The sequence below is a fragment of the Peromyscus eremicus genome, chromosome 6 (genome assembly GCF_949786415.1).
Source record: "Peromyscus eremicus chromosome 6, PerEre_H2_v1, whole genome shotgun sequence".
In the NCBI taxonomy this organism is placed as follows: domain Eukaryota; kingdom Metazoa; phylum Chordata; class Mammalia; order Rodentia; family Cricetidae; genus Peromyscus; species Peromyscus eremicus.
Window position 1 is genome coordinate 102,631,799 of NC_081421.1, and position 21,373 is coordinate 102,653,171.

At 44.3% G+C, this 21,373-nt stretch overlaps 2 long non-coding RNA genes across 2 annotated transcripts in view; one reads left to right on the top strand and one right to left on the bottom strand.

The window, feature by feature from the left end:
* Nucleotides 1-1,003: 1,003 nt before the first annotated feature.
* Nucleotides 1,004-1,907, bottom strand: LOC131912716 (uncharacterized). Its single transcript, XR_009379696.1, has 2 exons — nt 1,768-1,907; nt 1,004-1,070 (listed from the first exon to the last, which is right to left on the bottom strand). It is a non-coding gene; the product is annotated as an uncharacterized LOC131912716 (long non-coding RNA).
* A 5,622-nt stretch (nt 1,908-7,529) lies between these two features.
* LOC131913564 (uncharacterized) overlaps nt 7,530-21,373 on the top strand; it is a 31,220-nt gene continuing 17,376 nt past the window's right edge. The window contains exon 1 of the long non-coding RNA XR_009379917.1: nt 7,530-7,661. This is a non-coding gene — a long non-coding RNA (uncharacterized LOC131913564). The remainder of the gene's footprint in view (nt 7,662-21,373) is intronic.

The window sequence follows — 21,373 nt, forward strand, 5'->3', positions numbered from 1 at the left end:
GTGTGTGTGTACCTGAGAGTGAAGCTGTAGTGTGTGTGTGTGTGTGTGTGTGTGTGTGTGTGTGTGTGTGTGTGAGAGAGAGAGAGAGAGAGAGAGAGAGAGAGAGAGAGAGAGAGAGAGAGAGAGAGAGAGAATTACCGTGTGACTGTGTGGCCCTGGCTTCAGAGTGAATTTGAATTTATTGGAACATGCCCCCTTTCTGCATTCCTGGCTCTCTCATTCCTGCAGAAATGGCTACTAACTTGCCCATGCATTAGATTGCTATAGAGCCTTAGAGTCCCACGGTCTAAACTTCACTCTGAACTGATCGAGTTAGATAGACTCTCTGGGGGTTTCTGACACAATGATTTTTCAGAAGCTCCCCAAATGATTCCTATGTCTAGCCAGTGGTGAGAGTAGTAGCTCTAAGTAGAAACTCACTAACTTTAGTTACTGAGGGAATGGAATTCGGGCTGCACCCCAGAAGCCCTGAAGCTAGGAAAGCCTGCATTTCATCCTTAGGAAGTGTGAGTTTGGGACATGGTTATCAGGGAGAGATTTAGAAGATCCTTAGTTTAGAGTGGGCACAGTGGTTATAAGATTGGATCCAGTCATGGTCAAGGGACCCTTTTAAGTACTGCAAGGAACTAGCTGTGGTACGGCAGTTAAAGGTTTGAAGCTACAGTGTTGGGAGGTGGAGAAGTGCACCGTTGGAGTTGTCTGTGGTTGGACTTGTTCAGGGCCTCAGATAGAACATTCTTCTAGGCTAAGCGGGTTCTGACTCACACCTTTTCTGGATCCTTTTATGACCCCCCACATCCATGTTTCTCAGGAAACGTCTCTTGTCTTTGGAGCCTGAGCTTAGCTTTGCTTCCCTGGACAAAGAAACACATGCTGTTGGGGGCTGTGGACCACACCTGTGCTCCCAGCTCCTGGGCAGGATGAGGCAGGAGAATCACGAGTTCAAGGTAGGCAACCTTATGAGACCCTATCTTAGAAAAAATTTACCCAACACACACATGTCTTATTGTGAATTAGTTTATTCATTTTCCTGCTTGTTTAAAGAGAGTGTAGGGTCGGAGCACTAAAGGCTGAGAATGAAAAAAAAACAAAACAAAACAGTGATTAGTGAAGTGAAAGGCTAAGCTCTCTTATTTGGAATTAATTTTGCTTGAGACTATTTACCTAGGTTCTCTACTCAGAAAAAAATAATACTACAAAACTGACCCCTCTGTGTGTCTGCCTGTCCTGTAGTGTTCCAGGAGGAAAACAGTCAATGAGAATGGCTGTGCTCTTGACTCGTTATATGAATAAAGACTATATTTATTACTCATTTAACTTATCACATCCCATAGCTCTAAAAGAGTTATGCCATGCCGCATTGCAAAACTGTGATGGTGAATTAGGTAGAGTGTGGGGGACTCCCCCTTCCCCAACAGCAGAGTCATTTCTGATAGATTATTTTAAGATAGCTGAAGGTCAGGTGATCCGGTGGCGAAGGACCTTGTGATTTATTAAGAAGTGGTTGTACTTCCCTCCAGCAAGGGAAACATTAACCTTCTAGAAGGAACACTGCAGTCCTGATAATCTGGGGAACATCGATGGTCACACGGCGTATCTGAGGGCATCATGTAGACCCTGGAGCAATACCTGGCTAAGAATTGATCTCTTTCCGAGAAATAATCAGTATTCGGAGATCCTGGTGATTGAGGCTGTAGTGCCTGCTGCTGCGGCCCCGTGGGCCCCATGTGGGAGGGAATTACAAGAGGATCACGAGGTCTATATTACCGTAGAGAGAGAAGGTGGACAGGAGAGCTCGGCCTGGGGAGTGAACACAGATGGGCTGGGAGTTGTGGGTCACGCCTGTCATCCCAACATGTGGGAGACAGAGGCACGGAGATCCAGACCAGCCTTGAATACATAGGGAGTTCAAGACTTGGGCTACATCAGACCTGGTTTCAAAAGACAAAGCAAAGACAAAAAGAAACAAAGGAACTTTGAGTCTCCCGACCAGATTACATGTATATGTACACACACACACACACACACACACACACACACACACACACACACACACGTACTCTTGTGGGAGTCAGAGAACAGCTTTCCAGAGTTACTTCTTTTTTTTCCTCTGTGAGTTCCAGGGATAGGGACTCAGTTTGCGAGGCTTGTTCAGCAAGTACTTCCACCCGCCGAGCCGTGTCTCTGGTACCAGGACCTGCCGAGCCGTGTCTCTGGTACCAGGACCCGCCGAGCCGTGTCTCTGGTACCAGGCCAGCCAGCACGATTGCAGGAGAAGGTGCTACAGAGCAGAAAGACAATATAGCATATGTTAGACTACCTCCCAAGGTATTCCCTCCGCGTTTCTTAGTCCAGTGTCCCTTGGGACACTTGTCCTGAGACCAGCTCCTTGCTCCTTCTAAAGAGCTCTGAGGCCACATGCTATGTTCCACGTCCTGAAGGAAAACCCACAAAGGACATGGCAATGTCAGGGGTCTGAGGAGACTGGGGGTGGGGGTGGGGTGGGGAGGTGGGGATGGAAGAGGAGGTTTTATTTTGTTTTTGTAACAAGTTCTTTTTCATGTCTTTGACCACGGAGTCCCTTTTAATGGAACATGTAGCCGCTCATTCCCTGGAATGCCACCTCTAAGTGGCAGTATCTCATGGTGGGCAAGGACCCTCAGCTTTCCTTGTTCCTGGCTCAGTCAGAAAACAACTTCATGCCCAAGCTTTTGGCTTGACAAAATAGGCCCAAGAGCAGGAGGTGGCAGCGTCTCTCCCCAAGCAAAAGTCATCACTTATTTATCACTGAACTAACCTACCAGTGCAGGTCAGGTGCCCAATAAAGCGTGTTCACCTGTCCGGACAGTAGCGGCATTTCAGCTTCACAGGTGAGATGGCAGTGACCTTGATCTAGCATGAATGTGCGTGCCGCCTCATGTCAATCCATGTGGTTCCAGCAGGTGCTCCTCCAACTGCTTCTCTTGAATGAAGCACCTGGCTTCAGAACTGGTTTGCTCTGAGTCCATGTGGAAGTGGTTTGGCTTTTGTTACTTGGACTCGGCATGCTGGGTGCCGTGTCTTGTGAGTTGAATGCTTGGGTACCACAGTCGAGCGGGAGGAGACACCTTATTATGGGGCTAGTAGGAAGATGAAATGTTAATGTGTACCTCAGTCTGGTTTGGAGGTTTATATTGGAAAACCAGCCCCCTCCCCCTCCCATCTCTCCCCTAATCGAGAAACAACTGAGAAATAGGACACTGACCAAACTTTTGGCATTGCTTTCAATAAAATCTGTGGAGAGAAGCAAAGTCTCATCACTTCCCAGCCCTCACGGCCACTTCACACCCTTCCAACTCAACACTCTCAGTGACTACATGTGGAGAAACACCAGGCTTCCTTTGTTTTTTTAATTTAAAATTTTTATGTATAATAATAGCTATTATTGTTGTGGTGGTGGTTATTGGGTATGTGTCCACTCATACATGCGTCCCATGGTCAGAGAACATCCTTCCAGAGTCACTTCTTTTTTTCCACCATGGCTTCCAGGGATAGGACTCAGTTTGCGAGGCTTGTTCAGCAAATGCTTTCCCCTGCTGAGCCATCTTGCTGGTAACATGCCAGCACCATTGCAGAAGGGGGTCCAGAGCAGAAAGACTGTTTGTCTTGTGTGTTAGCTTGCTAGGGCTTATGTAACAGCAATTTATGATCTCATAGTTCTAGGGACTAGACAGAAGCCTGAAGGTAAGCCTCTGCAGGGCCATGTCCCTCGGAAGCCTTTAGGGACTGGTTCTTCCAGCCTCACCTCTGGGAGCCCCAAATAGCCTTCGGCTTGTGGCCACATCACCCTAATTGCTGCTTCTACCATTGTATTGTGTCCTCTCTGCCTCTGCATGCTGCCTGCCCTCTGGTCATGCCTGGGTCTGTGTCCAAATGTCTTCATTTTGTAAGGACATCATCACTCATACAGGATTTGGAACCATATAAACTCCTTTAAACCACACCACACTATTTCCAATGTCATCATATTCTGAGACGTTCGGGGTTAGGACTTCAACATATCCCTTTTAGGAGAACGTAGTTCAACTCATAATATCCTGGAAACGTGCCCTCTAAAATGAAGAGCCAAGGAGCTATTCCATCTTTCCCTCATTGCCAGGCAGGGCATCATTTTTACTTTCATGGGGGAGAAGACACAGAAGCCAATGTCCAGATTATTTCTAGCTCTTCCTTTTCTCCAAGGGTTGGAATTTAGAGATTACCCACACCTCCCTCTTGAAGATGAGGAGTAAGAAATAGGCTGCCCCATTCCCAAAACATCATCCAGTGGTGGCTGTGGGGCCAATTAGCTCTTTGGAACTGCTAGAGGTCTTGCCTTAAAATGGTCTGTTGGAGTATTCTGTCTCTCCTGGGCCCAAATGTGTACCTGTGTGCACTGATAAACCTGGTTACCTAGACACCAGAAACTAGAGTGCTCCTTGGTGCACATGGGGCCACCTCCAATTGGCCATCCCCTAGGGAGTTGGTCCTTTCAGGCCTGAACTTTGTTGTTGTCAACGTTCTCACTGGTCTTAGAAATAGCTGTTGGCAACTAATGTATGACAACATGTACTTAGATTTTCAATTAAGATTTTGGAGAGAGGAGTGAATATTTAATATTGAAAAAAATGGAGTGGTACATGAAGCAAAGATACTATCTTAAGCAACAGTGGAGGAGGCTGGAGAGATGGCTCAGTTGGTAAGGTGCTTATCATGAGTTCAGCTCCCCAGAACCCTGTGAAAAATGGGGCGCAGCAACACATACTTGTATTTCCAGAGCTGAGAGAGGCTAATAAGCCAGCCTAGCCTAATTGGTGAGCTCTTGGCCAGTGAGAGACCCGGTCTCAAAGAGAGTGAATGACATTCCTGAGGATGACACTTGAGGTTGTCTTCTGGTTTCCACATGCACAATTACTCACACACACACACACACACACACACACACACACACACACACACAATCGTGGAGAGATGGCTCAGCAGCTAAGAGCACTGTCTGCTCTTGCAGAGGATCCAGGTTCAATTCCTATCACACATATGATGGCTTATAACCTTCTAAAAGTCCAGTAAAGGAGTCCAATGCCCTCTTCCGGCTTCCACAGACACCAGACATGCATGTGTTGCACAGACCTTCATTCAGGCAAAACACCTGCATCCATAAAATAAAAATAAATAAATCTTAAAACAAAAGAAAGGAAGAAAAAAAAGGAAGAAATAAAAAGAGACATCATCTGACTGAGCAAGCCTGACACCTTCATGACACCTTCAAGAAAAGCTAACCGTGGTTGAACGTTTACATGACCTTGATCGGTGAGGGCCATGGGCAGGAGAATCTATCTCTAGAGTATGTATTTTTCAAACACAAGTTCAGAGCAGAACCTCCGATAAAGGAACTTTCATTTGAGAAGGAAAAACTGGGAATGTAATGTGGAACATCCGTACAGAGGCCTGGAGAACAGGAGTCAAGTTGAGGCTTTACTAGGACAGAGAAGTTTATGCAAGTTGTCTAGGGATCTGGTAACCTCTGATTAGAGAACACAGCAAGGACTGTGTAAAGTTTAAGGTCACAGTTGGCAGTTCATTGACAGTTGTTAAGAAGAAAAAACATAGTAAGAAGATAAAGCAGGCTCTAGAAGTTCCTGGAACAGTCATTTACGACCCAGGAACATTTTCCCGAGACCTCTTGGCTCTGTTTTTATGGGCATGACAAGAATAATTTCCTCTGTGTTCTCAATTTCCACACTGGTAACCACAGGGTTCCATGGGAGGGGGGAGGGGTGTGGGGGGGCAGGGACTGTCTTTCCCTCTTTGTCCGAGAGCAGATTGGCTTAGTTCTCCCCCAGCACTACTTCACCTTTGGAATCACTACCCTTCACCACACATCCTGTTATCCTAGATTACAAATCCTACGTTATCACCTCTCAGGAGGTAAACTGGTCCACAGGCAACTTTGCTTTGCTTAGTTTTCTGCCCATGACTTTGTGGGCGAGTTTTTAGTTAAGTAGATGGATGATACTCTCACCAAAGAGTTGATTTGTAACTTTCCTGGTATACACAAATTCAGTCTTGAAAGTTGTATGTTTTATGCACCACGGTTGTTTCAAACACAGAAACAAAAATACCAATCATCTGTACCAAGAGATGAGACAGTATGTTGGCCATCCTTTTTCTTTTAATTATTTTTTAGATTTACTCATTTTATTGTATATGTATGAGTGTTTTTAGATTTACTTATTTTAGTGTATATGTATGAGTGTTTTTCCTGCGTGTATATCCACCATGTGTGTCTCTGGTGCTGTAGAGTTCAAAAGGGGGCAGCAGATCTTCTGGAACTGGAGTTACATGTGGTTGTGAGCCACCATGTGGGTGTAGGGACTAGAACTTGGGTTCTCTGCAAGGGAAAAAGTGCTCCAAACCACCAAGCTCTCTCTCCAGTTTCCCATTCTTTTTTTCCTTTCTTTCTTCCTTCCTTCCTTCCTCCCTTTCTTCCTTTCTTTCCTTCTTTCCTTTTTACTTTTTTTGGTGTGTGTGTGTGTGTGTGTGTGTGTGTGTGTGTGTGTGTGTTTGTGTGTGTGTGTGTGTTTGTGTGTGTGTGTGTGTTGGGCACACGTGTGTGAGGGTCAGAGGACAACCTGCAGGAGTCCGTTCTCTCTTTCCACTTTGTGGGTCTTGAGGATTGAACTCAGGTCACGAGGCTTGGTGACAAGTCCCTTGAACCCCCGTTCTTTTGCACTAACTGGCACTTTCTGTACAGTTTTCGTTGACAAACCCAGCTTCTCTACATGGAAGTGGTGTCTCATGCCAGGTATTCAAGTGTTTCCAGGGATCCTGCTAAACAGTCTCCTAAAAGTCTCCCTCTAGACTCATTGTGACTCATTGGGCCATTGCTAACAGGGAGCCATACACTGCTCTGGTGCCACCACTCAAGACAGAGAAGGTGTGCTAGCTAGTTTTATGTCAACTTGACACAAGCTAGAGTTATCTGAAAGGAGACTGAGAAATTGAGAAACTGCCATAAGATGTGACTATAGGTCATTTTCTTAGTGATTGATGGAGGAAGACCAAGCCCATTGTGGGTGGTACCATTCCTGGGCTGGTGGTCCTGGGGTCTATAGGAAAGCGGGCTGAGCAAGCCATGGGGAGCAAGCCAGTAAGCAGCACCCCTCCATGGCCTCTGCATCAGCCTTGTCTCCAGGTTCCTGCCCTGAAGGAGGTCCTGCCCTCACTGCCTTTGATGACAAGCTGCTGTATGGAACTGTGAGTGAAATAAACCCTTTCCTCCCCAAGTTTCATCACAGCAATAGTAACCGTAACCAAGCTAGAAGGGAATGCCTTTTTGCTGTATTGTAATGTTCACAAGGGGCCTTGTTTCTGAGACCCTTGAAGCATAGTCGTGGTCTACTAAACTCAAAGAAAATTATATAGTAGAAGGGTAGTAAATTAGAATCTGATGCCAACTGGTCATGTGACCTGCTTGGGGAGCTGAGCAGAGAAGCCTAGTTAATTAGTTCTTTATTAAACCAAAGCAGCTGGTCCTTGTGCTGCTCTGGACATTTTGTTCCTTAAAGGACAGAAGAAAGAGCAAGGGGGATGGTATATCAACTGGAAAATGGCAAGTCCTGGATGCTGAGTGGTGTCAAAAGGTAGGCATGGCGGCAAAGACTAGGTATGTTCTGTTTCCTAAACTCAAAGAAGAGCGGTAACAATCGTGCTCCAGGTTTGAGGGTGCATATCTATAACGCTGGCCTGAACAGCATAGCAAGACCCTGTCTAAAAGAAAGAAAGACTTGAAAGAACAAGAAGAAAGAGGAGAAAAGAAAGAAAATTAGAGGGGTGGTGGTGGTGGTGGTGGTGGTGGTGGTGGTGGTGGTGGTGGCACATACCATTAACCCAAACACTCAGGAGGCAGAGGCAGGCAGATCTCTGTGAGTCTGAATCTAGCATAGTCTGCATAGTGAGTTTCAGGCCATCCAGGGCTACAAAGTGAAACCTTGTTAGAGAGAGACAGAGACAGAGACAGACACAGAGAGACTAAGAGACAGAGACAGATAGACAGAAAGGCAGAGAGGTGCAGACAGACACACCACCTCTTGCTTTCTGGCCCAGTGTCCTCTGGTCTGACTGGATCTTTAAATAGTTGTTCAGTAAGCTTCTGTTTCTTGATTCTCTAGTCTGTTTATTGGCTCACTCAGGAAGCTTTCAGTGATACATGATTTGCAAGGCACTCAGTGGAAGTCTGAGACACAGATGAAGAAGTAGACTGAGAACACCTTAAAGGCAGGAAGGGAGACCTTTCCATCACTGTATCATCAATACCTAGCACAGCAAGGCGGCTAGCACATTGTATGGATTTAATGACTGTTTATTGAATAACTTAATGAAGTTCTTGGCCATATGTTAATAAAGCAATGATCATTCTGTAGTTTTTTTGTTTGTTTGTTTTTGGTTTTGGTTTTTCAAGACAGGGTTTTTCTGTGTAGCTTTGCGCCTTTCCTGGAACTCACTCTGTAGCCCAGGCTGGCCTCGAACTCACAGAGATCCGCCTGGCTCTGCCTTCCAAGTGCTGGGATTAAAGGCTTGTGCCACCACCGCCTGGCCATCCTGTGGTTTTAACTTCTTAAATACGTGTAATGTAGTCAAAGATTTCAATAAATACATACTATGAGTTGCATGGTAGAAATTTCAATAGGATTTTGTTAGCTAGAAAGCATCCCATAATAACCTGTAGAGTAGATACTCTTTAACATCTGAACCTCAGCTGCACTACAGCACCATTGTGTTCCCATGCTGCCTCAGATGGCTCATCCAAACTTACAGTTCCAAAGTAACATGTTCTTCCTTAATGCTACTGAATATTTCATTCGACCACAGCTCAACCTGCATGAAGTAACCGGCATTAAGAGGGTGCCATTTGTTCTGGTTACCTCTGCGAAAAGGGTAGACTGGCCCAGGATGACGATTGTTTCGAGGACATTTATAACAGCGGGTGTGTTTATGGTCTTATTGATTTCTCATTGCACTTTAAAAATAGAAGTTATAAATTATGCATGGCCAAAGCCACTTAGGAATTGTAGGGAACGACACTTAACGGAAATGGCCCAAGAACTGAAGAGTCAGCTGGCTCAGAGGAAGAATTTCTAACAATAATTCTATGGAAGGTTCCCAGCCATGCTCTTGGCCTTGGAGACCACTAAGGACCATCTCTGATGTGAGCACAGCCATGGGTGAGAAGTTGGCTGTCGGGAGAGAACACAGGACTCAGGGGCCGCCTAGAGGTGGGGTTAGTAAAGTGACCACATCCGAGACCCCAGGTGAGACTATCTTAGCAGCCATTTGTCCCATAGCTGCTGAAGGAAGCCATGAGGCCAGAGCTACCCTGCCACAAAGTAGGGACAGGCACTCCAGCTCCCTCACAGGTAGGATCGGAATGGACTGGAATTTATGTGAGACGGTCTCCACGGAGTCCAGACTTAAGTAACAACTTAAGTAAAACATAGCTCTCTGAACAGAGGAAGATAGGTTTCTTCTGTATCCCAGAATCTAATCAATATTTACATGTATAATTCAGCTATTATTTGGCTTGAAAGGGCTTACTGGGAAATGTTATCATTTCTACTATTTTCTACAGAGAAAATATTTTCCAGTTTCAAATAACCCTGGATTTTGAATTATAACCTGTTTTTATGTTCAAGCTATCTGTGTATTATTTCTCCTGCAGTTATACATAAAATGTTTTTACATTAAAAAAAAGGGACAAAAACTAAAAAAAAAAAAAAAAAAGTAACATGTGGCAATTTGATCTGAAGCAGTAAAAGGTCTCTTCCACACCTCCTGGTGACATCTGAAGACAGACAGCTGACTGGGGTCCTTTAAGGCCCTCTAGATCTTATGATGAAGGCATGGAGGAGAGTGAGTCCAATTATGATTACTATTTAAAATCCAAACGATTCCAAGTTTCAACATAAATTATTTTTTTCCTCAGTCACTTCAGTAACATTTCACGGAAGCAGCATCTCAATCTCCTAAGGAATGGCCCCAAGAGGGTTGATTCCAGGGTTTACTGATATTTGGGAAGTATGCTAATAAAGGGGGAAATGATCATCTTGCTTCTAACAAACACCACTTTAATTAAAACTGGAGAGGGGGCCTCTCTAGTTTCCTGACTTGGCAGCTTGTCTGGCATTACAGCTCAAGTAGATTAGTGGTATACTACCAAGATGGAAAATATGCTTTAAATCTTCTGTCTTATTAACATTCTCATAGAAACATTCTTTGTAGTCTCCCAATAAGTTGTGAAGTCCTTAAAAATGAGAACAAGTAAACACTGAGCACAGCAAGCTAAAAACAGTTTCTCAGCAAATGGAGTTTGTGATCTTCCTATCAAGAAGAGAAGGAACTAAATAGTAAATACAAATTAACTTGGTGTATCATTATAGTTTGGACAAGAAATGTTCCTCCAAAGGCCCATGTATTAAAAGTTTGGTTGCTCGCTCGGTGGATGTGGCGCATGTCTTTAATCCCAGCCCTCGGGAGGCAGAGGCAAGCAGGTCTCTGAGTTCGAGGCCAGCCTGGTCTATAGAGGGAGTTTCAGGATGGCCAGGGCTACACAGAGAAACCCTGTCTTGAAAAACAAAAGAAAACAACAGAGTTCAGTTGCCAGTCTATGGTCCTATGAAGAGGCGGTGAGACCTCTAAGATTCGGCACCTGATGGGTACAAGTTCCGGCCCTGGGGTGCCCTTGTCGGGTATCAGGACCCTGCCTCTTCCTGCTTTTCTTTGCTTCTTTGCTGTCACGAACTTGTCAGCTTTGACCTCCCATGCCCTCCCCTGCCACAATGTACGTCTCATAGACCCCAAAGTCATGGGCCACCAACCATGGGTTGAACCTTCTGACACTGTGAGCCTGACTAATCCTTCCTAAAGGTTGGTTATCTCAGGTGAACACAATAGTGAGGGCCTCTTATCCCAGCACTTGGGAGGCTGATGCAGGGCACTGTGAGCTAAAGACCAGCCAGGGTTGCATGGTGAGAGCCTTTTTCAATAAACAGGCTGATTATCTTTGGGTTTTGTCACAGTGACAGGAAGCTGACAAATACACATATCCTGTCCCATTGATTTTCCATGGGTTTATAAGTTATGTCAGATGAAATCCAACATGCTTCCAGGAATTTTCAGAGGAACAGGTTGGAGATGACACATGGAAGCTGACCTTTTATAACACTTGAGATATTGGTTTGTTGTTGTTGGTTTATTTTGAGACTGGGTTTCTCTGTGTAGCCCTGGCCATCCTGAAACTCACTCTGTAGATCAGATTGGCTTGGAACTCAGACATCCACCTGCCTCTACCTCCCAAGTGCTGTGATTAAAGGCATGGGCCATCACCACCCAGCTGAGATATTGGTTTTAAGGGTACAATTGAGCTATTCCATCTTCCTCCCTAGAACTCACACATTGCATTTGTTTGGATACCCTTAAGACAGACAGCTGCAGGAAATGATGGCCATTGTAACTGAGGTTTTAAAGGCACAAATGCTCTGACTAAAATATCATAAACTCTCTCTGTGGAGCAGACCACTCACTTAGCCATCCTGAAGGAAAATGAGAGGAAAACGGACTTTATTAAGAAGTCTGGTGAAGTATTGAGTCTCTTGACACAATTTTAAACTTTTGTATTAACCCCAGGCAAATAGTAAATGCTTCCTCCAGACAGATCTCTAACAACCAAATTAATATGACAAAAAATACTTTATTTGAGACAGGGTCTCATGTAACCCAGGTAGCTTCACACTTGCTATGTAGCCAAAGATGACCTTTAACTCCTGATCTACCTGGCTCCACCTTCAGAGTGCTAGGATTATAGGTGTTATAGGATTAAGCAAGACACCTGGTTTCTGTAGTGCTGGGAGTCGAACCCAGGGCTTTGTTCTTCCTAGTTAAGTATCGTATCAACTGAGCTACACCCAACACATTAAAAATTCTTAAATATTGGCAGAGAAATGTAGTGTGTGTGTGTGTGTTCATGCCGGGGGAAGGTGTGTGTGCTGAGGGAAGGTGTGTGTGTGCCGGGGGAAGGTGTGTGGGTGCCGGGGGAAGGTGTGTGGGTGCCGGGGGAAGGTGTGTGTGTGCCGGGGGAAGGTGTGTGGGTGCCGGGGGAAGGTGTGTGGGTGCCGGGGGAAGGTGTGTGGGTGCTGGGGGAAGGTGTGTGGGTGCCGGAGGAAGGTGTGTGGGTGCCAGAGGAAGGTGTGTGGGTGCCTGGTGAATGCCCCAACGCTCAAACAGAGGTAAAGGACAATTTACAGAAGTTGTGAGCCAGTTATTTTCATTCACCATGTGGGATCTGGGAATCGAACTCAGATCCTTAAGCTTGGTGGCAAGTGCCCTTACCTGCTGAGACCCTGAAAAATTGTTTAAACATATAATTTGGAATTTATGAATACTTTTGGTTTAGAGAAGGCCTTGTTTTGAGGCAAAAGTAATATACATATTATATTTATATGTAATACACATTAATTATATTTTATATAAAACAAGTGATTGGGGGCATGTAGATAATGAGAGGTCTTATTTGAAACCTCTTTTCTGACCTTTAACCTGGTTATCCCATGGTTCTGTCATGTTTCATTCTCTTGATTTTCAAAGACCAAGAAGTTATCTCCTCAAAGAAGCTTGAATCATTCTGCCTGAAGGGAAAGAGCAAGTGCAGATGGACTCATTTGGATACTCATGGATATGTTGTTGCTTCCAAATTTGGGTTGCTGCCCAGATTCACAAGCTAGTGAGGAAACGTTTCACGGGGAAGCCTGTTCACTGTTATCCCTTCCTCCAGGATCCTATTAGCTCACACCCTAAAGAATCTGAAGATCTTGGCCACCATTCAAGAGCAGTGATGATTTTTTCTACGCCCGTAACCTTCCCTTTTAGGCAAACAATGTCTGGCACTGTCCATGTTTTGCAAGGTCTAAATGCTATTAAGGACTCTTTTTAAAAGATTACAGAGAATGCAAAAACTGCAAAACCAGAACAGAGTGAAGCTGCTAATGCCAGCTGACTTCATCAAGAGCCCATCTTTACACGCTCCTGAGTGGATATGCAATCCCGAGTGGGAGCCACACCTTTAGATCTGGTCCCAATAAGAAGGTCTTAACTCAGAAAGTAACTGACTAGGACACTGCCAAGTGTCTCTACGTATGAATAGCTGGTTTCTACAGTTAAAATGTCACCATCTATCACTAGCTAGAAAGCCTGGGCTCCAGCTTGAATACACAGATGTGGGCTGTGGTTTTGTGAGACACCAAAACCAAGAAGTGAGCACCACTCAGGGCCAGGAAAGAATATTTAGCAGTGTGGTTGCCTGTCCTGAATATTCAGGCAATATTCAGGTTGCCAGTCCCAAAGGGCTTGAAGCATTGCTCATAGCTCAGCTTATATAACTAGAGACACGGAAGCCAGGAGAACTGACCTGGAGGAGGAAAGGAGTGAGTTGATTGTTGAGAGGATATTCCAGGGAACTTATGGACCAATTGTGGGAAGATTGCTTCTCTCTCTCTCTTTCTGTGTGTCTCTCTCTGTGTCTCTCTCTCTCTTATATTTGCATGTATGTGTATGGGTGGAGACCAGGAGATATTGTTAGCATTTTTTCTCAATTACTTCTTCCATTTATTTATTTATTTATTTATTTACTCATTCATTCATTCATTCATTTTTTCAGGCAGGGTTACAAGATAGCCCTGGCTGGCCTGGAACTCACTATGTGGACCAGGCTGGCCTTGAACTCACAGAGATCTACCTGCTTCGGCCTCCAACTAGTGCTGGGATTAAAGGTATGCCCCACCATGCCTGGATCCATGCTAGTTTTTTTGTGACCAGGACTTTCACTGAATTTGAAGCTCACCATTCAGGTAGTCTAACTGGTTATCAGGTTCCTGGGGTCAACCTGTTTTCCCAGTGGGCTGGGGTTACAGACACCCGTGGCTGTGCCTGGCTGTGGTGTGAGTGGGGTGGGCTGGGGTTATAGACACCATGGCCGTGCCTGGCTGTGGGGTGAGTGCTGGGGATTTGAACTCAGGTTCTTCCTGCTTTCACAGCCAGTGTTTCCTACCTACCGAGCTGTGTCCCCAGCCTCGCTGTGTTCTTTATAGAGACAGTAGCAGGGTGTGTTCCACCAACATCGTTTGCTTCTCCCGTCGCTTCTGCATTTATTCCTTCACTCAGTCAGCAAACAGTTCCATGACAGTTCCATGCAGAAGGGGAAGCTAAGCATGAGGCATAAAATGCTAAGCAGAGTGGACATGATTCTTGTCCTCACAGAGCTTACAGCTCTGTGGAAAACAGATTTTTCTATTAGGTTATATATACGTAAGACTTACTGTTGGACAGTTACAACGTCCTAAGGAATTTGTAAATATTGTTATTAACATTTATAGTCGTCTATGAGGTGGGGTATCACTGTCACTCTATCACTGAAGAAACTGAGCTATAGAAAGTGTGGCTAAGGTCATTTCTCTACTCCATGCTGTGCCAAGGTCTGAAGCCTACGTGTTTGGCAGCAAGACCTAAGCTCTTAAGTATTTGTTTATACATTCTAGCAAGTGTTCTGTAGGAAAGTATAGGCTGCCATAACAGCATCTGACAAGGTAACTATCTAATTTAAAGAGAAAAAATTAATTAGGCTTCAAGTTAAATACACGTTGTAGCCATTAGTGTCAAATGTTCCAATTATTCCAGTGATGGGAAATAAAAATGGAATGTTTAAAGGAGAAAAAAGGCCAGTGAAATGGTTCAGCAGGTTAAGCTGCTTGCTGCCAACACGGATGGCCCGAGTTTGATTCCCAGAACCCACATAGTAGAAGAGAACCGACTTCCACAAATCTTCTTGCTTCTCTATATGTACATGTGCATGCACACACACACACACACACACACACACACACACACACAAATAAATGTGATAAAATTTATTACAAATTGAAAAAAGAAGAGAAAAAAAAGGCAGGTATGGTGGTGCACACCTGTAGTCCTAGTACTTCGGGGCACTGAATCATTGCATTTTGCAATTGGAAGGTCAGCAGTGGGTGTGGTCAGAGCAGAGGGAACAATCGGAAGAGGAGTGGCCATCGTCAGTTCAGCGTTGATGGCTGGAACTTCTTCTGCTCAGGGATAGTGGGACATTCCTTCCTTTGGAGGCTTTCCCCAGAAAACCTGGAAAGGACCAGTATAGGCTGGAACATGGTGTGTACTTCATGCATGCATGCTTGCTCGCTAGTGGACATGTTAACAGAGTCCAATAGTTTGAACGGACCTCAAGATTTCCTCCAGCCTTAAGGATCTACCATTTGCTTCTGCAGTGGATTTCTGAATTTCCTCCAGCCTTAAGGATCTACCATTTGCTTCTGCAGTGAACTTCTGAATTTCCAAATCCGGAGCTTCTGATATTATGATGGATTTGGTTCTGACGAAGTTTCCCTCTACAACGTCAAAATGGCTTGATCTGGAAATGTATAATGGATCCAAGTTTCTCCAGACTAACATAATTTGTTTTTTACCTTGATAAATCTGATTTGCATTTAGTTTAACATATGTTACTCTAACATAGAATTCTCTACCCTTTATTAAAACTTGCCATGTTCATTATCGCTATTATCAATTATCATTTGGGTAATCAAATAGAATCCAAGAAGTGTTGAGCTTTGTAAAAGCACCCTCCAGGCCATCCCTATCACAACTCTAGTTTAAATGTTTAAATCTACGGGGATTTCACTTTGGAGATTTTCTCTTTTCATAGTTAAATATGCATATCAAAGTAGAAAAACTCAACTTTTGTCTGAGGAGGCTGGAGAGGTGGTCAGCTCTGTGACTTCTCATTGTCTCAAGTCCACCCACCGTCCATTCTTCTGCGGCCTCTTTACTCTGTCCCAAAGCGCTGGCCTAAGCGTGGTCTATAAACTTGTCAGGCTTAGAGAAAGATTGGATTTATTTATTTATTTGAGCCAAGATCTCACTATGTAGCCTTGGCTGACCTGAAACTCACTACGTAGACCAGATGGGCCTGGAACCCATAGACAGCCTCGGGATTCTGCCTCCCCAGTGCTGGGGTTAAAGGTGTGTGCCACCACACTGGACTCTGTTACCTTTGATTGTGTGTATGTGTGTGGGAGCCTATTCTTGTAGGTGCAGACACTCTAGGAGTTGAGAAGAGGCCATGTTACCGGTGGTTGTGAGCTGCCCTGTTGGGTGCTGGGAACTCAGCAGCAGTGCTCTTAACCACTGAGCCATCTCTCTAGCCCTGTTCTGTTTGTTTGTCTGTTTTTGTCTTTTTATTTTTTTCTTGCTATTCATAACTTTCTATTTCCTTAGGATTTTAGGAAGCATATTCACAGTCAAAATGATGGACATTACTCCTGGGAGGTTTTTTGTTACAGGCTACTTATGGGGTTGTGGATGTAGCTCAGTTAAAGGAGTGTTTATCTAGGATGCATTGGACCCTGGGTTTGACCTCAAGTATTGCATAAAACAGGTATGGTGGTGCACATCTGTAATCTAGCATTTGAGAAAGAAGGAAAACATTTAACTGGGACTGGCTTACAGGCTCAGAGGGTTAGTTCTTTATCATCATGGCAGGAAGCATGGAGGCCTGCAGTTAGATATAGTACAGGAGAAGGAGACAAGAGTTCTACACCCAGACTGGCTGGAAGAGAGAGAGACACTGGGCCTGGCTTGAGCATGTGAAACCTCAAAGCCCACCCCAGTGACACACTTCCTCCTACCACTTCCACCAAGGCCACGCCTCCTACTAGTGCCCCTCCCTACGAGCATTCAAACCACCACACTTTCTATGTAAGGTGGGCTGACCCCCGCATACCTGTTTCTGCCTCCCAGGCAATGGGATTAAAGGCATGAACCATCATGCCCAGTACTCTATTTTTCAAATACTGGTTTAATTTCAAATCAAGCTTGGTGATTGTAATGAGTTTACTTGCTTCATCAGAAATATTTGCTGTAATATATTCCTATCCTAATAAAAATGAGGAAAATTTTTCTTTAAAAATTATTACTTTTGTAGAAATTTAAATAACAGTTATGTTATACAGTCTTCAATTTTCAGATATTTGTGTGTGCTTGGAGCCCAGCACAGCATCTAACCATGTCCAGGGCCTGAGCAGATGTTGGTTGGTGCTACAGCATCTGGCTCCTTTGGTTTTAAGTCTATCAAGGATTCAGTTAGAGAGAGTGGACTTGTGGGGCTCGGCCATGGCTGCATTTTAAAGTCACCTTGCTAGATTATAAATGCAGATGAGAAGAGCTAAGTCGGGATCTCAGGCCCAGGGCCCAGGAGCCAGCACTGGGAACCACTGACACGGGCAAAACTGTTTTGAATGTTATTTTAATGTTGACCTGATTACATTTTCTCATTTGCGATGGTGACAACAGCTAATAACCCAGGATTGATACAGGAATGCAGGGAGACATTTCCCAGGCACGTGGATTGGAAAGTAAAATAGCGCTCCCCTTTTCCTTCCTTCCTCCACTTCTACTGAATGGGAGAGTTCAACTCCAGAAGGAAAAAAGGACAGAGACCAGGGAGGCTGCAGTTTGCTGGCGTAACCCTGGTTCCTCCCCTGGAGCCCTTTGGTCTGGAGCAGCAATTAGCCCAGAATGGTAGCTGGCGAGTTAGTACATGAGCAGTGGTAGCGAGGGGCCCATCTTTCACATGCCCTCTGAGTCAAACAGTGGCTTGTGGACCTGGAAACTCAATGAGAGAGTAGAGTTAAAATTCAAGCTATTTAAAGTTCAAGGAGGTTTTGTCCTTTAAAGGCAAAGCAAAGTTAAATTAAGGGGTTTAAATCATAGTTCTCAGTGTGATGTTTTCAAAACATCTTATTTTTGTAGCTGGTTTGGGGGATAGTTGTGTGTACAACTACAGACAAGGTTTTCTAATCTTTATTTCCCATAATTTTAACCTGTTTTTATAACCCAAGGGTAGAAGCCACCAGAATTAAAGGGCTCTTTGTGTTCTTTTGTAGTAAAACACTGGTATCCATTCCACAGTGAATGAGACAGACAGACAGACAGACAGACACACACACACACACACACACACATACACAAAGACAGTACCCATTGTAAGGTAGATATATGGATAATTAGGAGCTGATGTTATTTTCTAAGTTGGAAATCTCAGGTGGAAAGTTGGAAAACTCAATGAAGAGTTTTAATAGTATGAATTATGATTGTATTAAGAACTACTAATTACTTTAATGCTTTATTATTAATTACAATAGTAGTAAGGATTATTACGTTATTATCTTATGAATTCCAGTAATATTAATAACTATTAATTACTATTATTGTACTATAAAACTACTATTAGGCTGGGAATGGTGGCACATGCCTCTAATCTCAGCACCCAGGTCAGAGGTAGGCCGATCTCTGTGAGTTTGAGGCCATCCTGGTTGACATAGTAAGTTCCAGGCCAGCCAGGGCTCCAGAGTGAAACTTAGTCTTAAGACAATAATGACAGCAAAGAACTAGTACTATGGTTTATTGCTACTATTAATAATACTGTAAGCAGAGGTGTTCTGCGTGCCAGACACGGGTATAACATTCTGTCTGCATTGTCTAACGTATGCTCACAACCATCCCGTTACACGATTGCATCCCCTCATTTACAAGTGTGGGTAAGGCCTGAAGAAGTTTAAGGATGTGGTCAGAAGCGCAGCATTGGAGGTGGTTGGAAGTGGTACCCAAAAGCAGGGAGTCTGGTCCCCGAACCTGCATACCCCCGAGCTGCTCTGTACAATGGAAACATTCTTTCGGCAGCGGCGGCAGAGAAGGTAACAGATTAAATATCTTGTTTGTTTTGGGTGGTAAAAATAGTTTTCTGTGCCTTTTATATAAACGTAATTTGGAGTGTATTTTCATTTCAATTGTGTTCTTATCAGTGGTTTTTCCAAGGGGTCGGTTCCTCTTTGTCTTTTCATGTCTGAGATCCAGTTCTGCTTGCTTTGTACTCTAGATTTTGATTACAGGACAGGAAGGTGCCTTGGCTGCAAACTAGATTGATCAAAAACCCTTCCAAATGAATGGCTTTCAAATGGGTTTGGCAAAGGATCTGTGGCTAGTGAAGATAAATTTCATGTCTAAGCCCTCGTAGAGTGTTCCCTCAGGAAAAGGTGGTTAATATTGCACAACTAGCATTTCCCATGGCCATTTTTCAGACAGATAAAGGAATCCTTCTGCCTGGGAACTGATGTGCTGTCTATACGCAAAGCCCTATCCAAACATCCATGTTTCAGACTATAAAGCTGGTTACTTCAGTTTCTCTGCATGTTTGTGTGTTTGTGTGTGGGTGTGTGTCTACGTGTACCATGACATGACTGACTGTGAGAAAAATGCATCTGATTTGTGCACCAATATTGTGCTAGCTGTGGGAATATGAGTGAGAGAGATCTAACCTCTTCTATAACAGCAACTTAATATTCTGTGTTGGAAGACTTAGTTGTAAATTTGAAAAGTAAACAAAGAGTTATCATAGTGTGACAATAACAGCAATAAAAATGATTATGAAGTTACTGCTTATTTGAAGCTATGAGCCAGGACTTCTGTTAAGCAAAGCTATAGAAGAAAAAAATGAGATTTAATAAAAGACACTTAGTGCTACAAGGAGACCATGTTATGCCCAGATCATGGGGACCCCCAAAAGACCACCATAGAGACTGAATCCTGTATGTGAAAGCAAAGAGCCTTTATTACCTTCAAGCTCTGAGCTTGGTCTCTCTGTCTGTCCGATGCAGCGGTGAGAGCAGAGAGCCCTGATCTCAGGCAGAGTAGAGGTTTTATCATAGCAGAGGTTGATGTGAGGGGATTTCAGGGTTTAGGACCCCGATTGACTGACTTTTGTCTAGGGATATCTGTAAAACAAAAGTAAGTGTGTGCTAAACTCAGGGACATCTGGCCACCTTATCTAATGGTTGGACTGTTTGCGATGTCAGGTACTTCCCCTTGGATGCAGGCCCTCCCTGGGTGGGGTCAGCTTATGGCTTTTTCTGGGTCTGAGTGTTGCCTGCCAGTAAGCCTGTCACAGAAACTGTGTCTGGGCCTCTAAGCCTGTCATGGCAGCTGTGTGATCAAGCCGTTTTGGGCCTCTCTACAGTCAGTGATACACCAACACTTTTTTTAGTGTCTGAAGATCCCAGTGCCATAGGTGTAAAGGGAAGGGGGCGGGGTGGGAATGTGGAATAGCTGATCAACCTAAAACATTTGGGCCATTCTTGCCAGGAATTTCTAAGTCCTGCTGTCCCTCTCACTGAGGCAGCTAATGCCTTGCTTATATAGTGTCCAAGGAGGCTGCCTGAACACACATCTCTCTTCCACGATAGAAGGACTCTGAAGTCTCTCATAACAGAGATGAGGGGTAGAGGATCTTCATTGTCTGAACAGAAGGGAGAGTTGGCTGGGAGTAGGAGGAGACTGACACAATCTGAGGGTGAATTGGGATGGCTGCTGTGGGATAATGCTTTTGTACACTGGTTTAATGAAATGTTGATTGGCCAGTAGTCAGGCAGGAAATATAGGCGGGATAAGAAGACAAGGAAAATTCTGGGAAGAGGAAGGCTGAATCAGGAGACGTCAGCCCCCTCCATCCAGGGAGCAGCATGTAATGGCACACAGGTGAAGCCACAGAACACATGGTGACATATAGATTAACAGAAATGGGCTGAGTTTAAGTGCAAGAGCTAGTCAGTAGTAAGCCTGAGCTAATGGCCAAGCAGTTTTAATTAATACAAGTCTCTGTGTGTTTACTTGGGTCTGAGCGGCTGCAGACTGGGTGGGGCACAGGAAAACTTTCAGCTGCAGATGGCTGCCTGTGTATTTATTGAAAAAGAATATACCTTTTATATTCTATAGTTGCATATAGGATTAAATGGGAGAAAATAGGCATGTGAGCTGGGGTGTGGCTCATGATCAGGGGTTAAGGAAGCATTGACCTTGACAAGTTAATGGGCACCAGTCATATGTTAAGGGAGGGCCCCAAATTCCTTCTGCCACAGATAGGAATGTCTCCCTTTTAAGCAAGCTGGAACTTTCTTCAAGACCCTAATGGAATGGGGACTTTGGTCTAAGCAACCAAACATTCTATTATTATATTATATATGTATAAACTAAGCCATACAAGAAACTGCCTGTCCTGGATCTCGCTCTGTAGACCAGGCTGGCCTCAAACTCACAGAGATCCTCCTGGCTCTGCCTCCTGAGTGCTGGGATTAAAGGTGTGTTACAAAAATTTTAAAAGAAAAATAGAAATTTGAAATACTTCTGGCCATTTCCTAAGCCTTTCAGATAACGTGTACTTAACCAT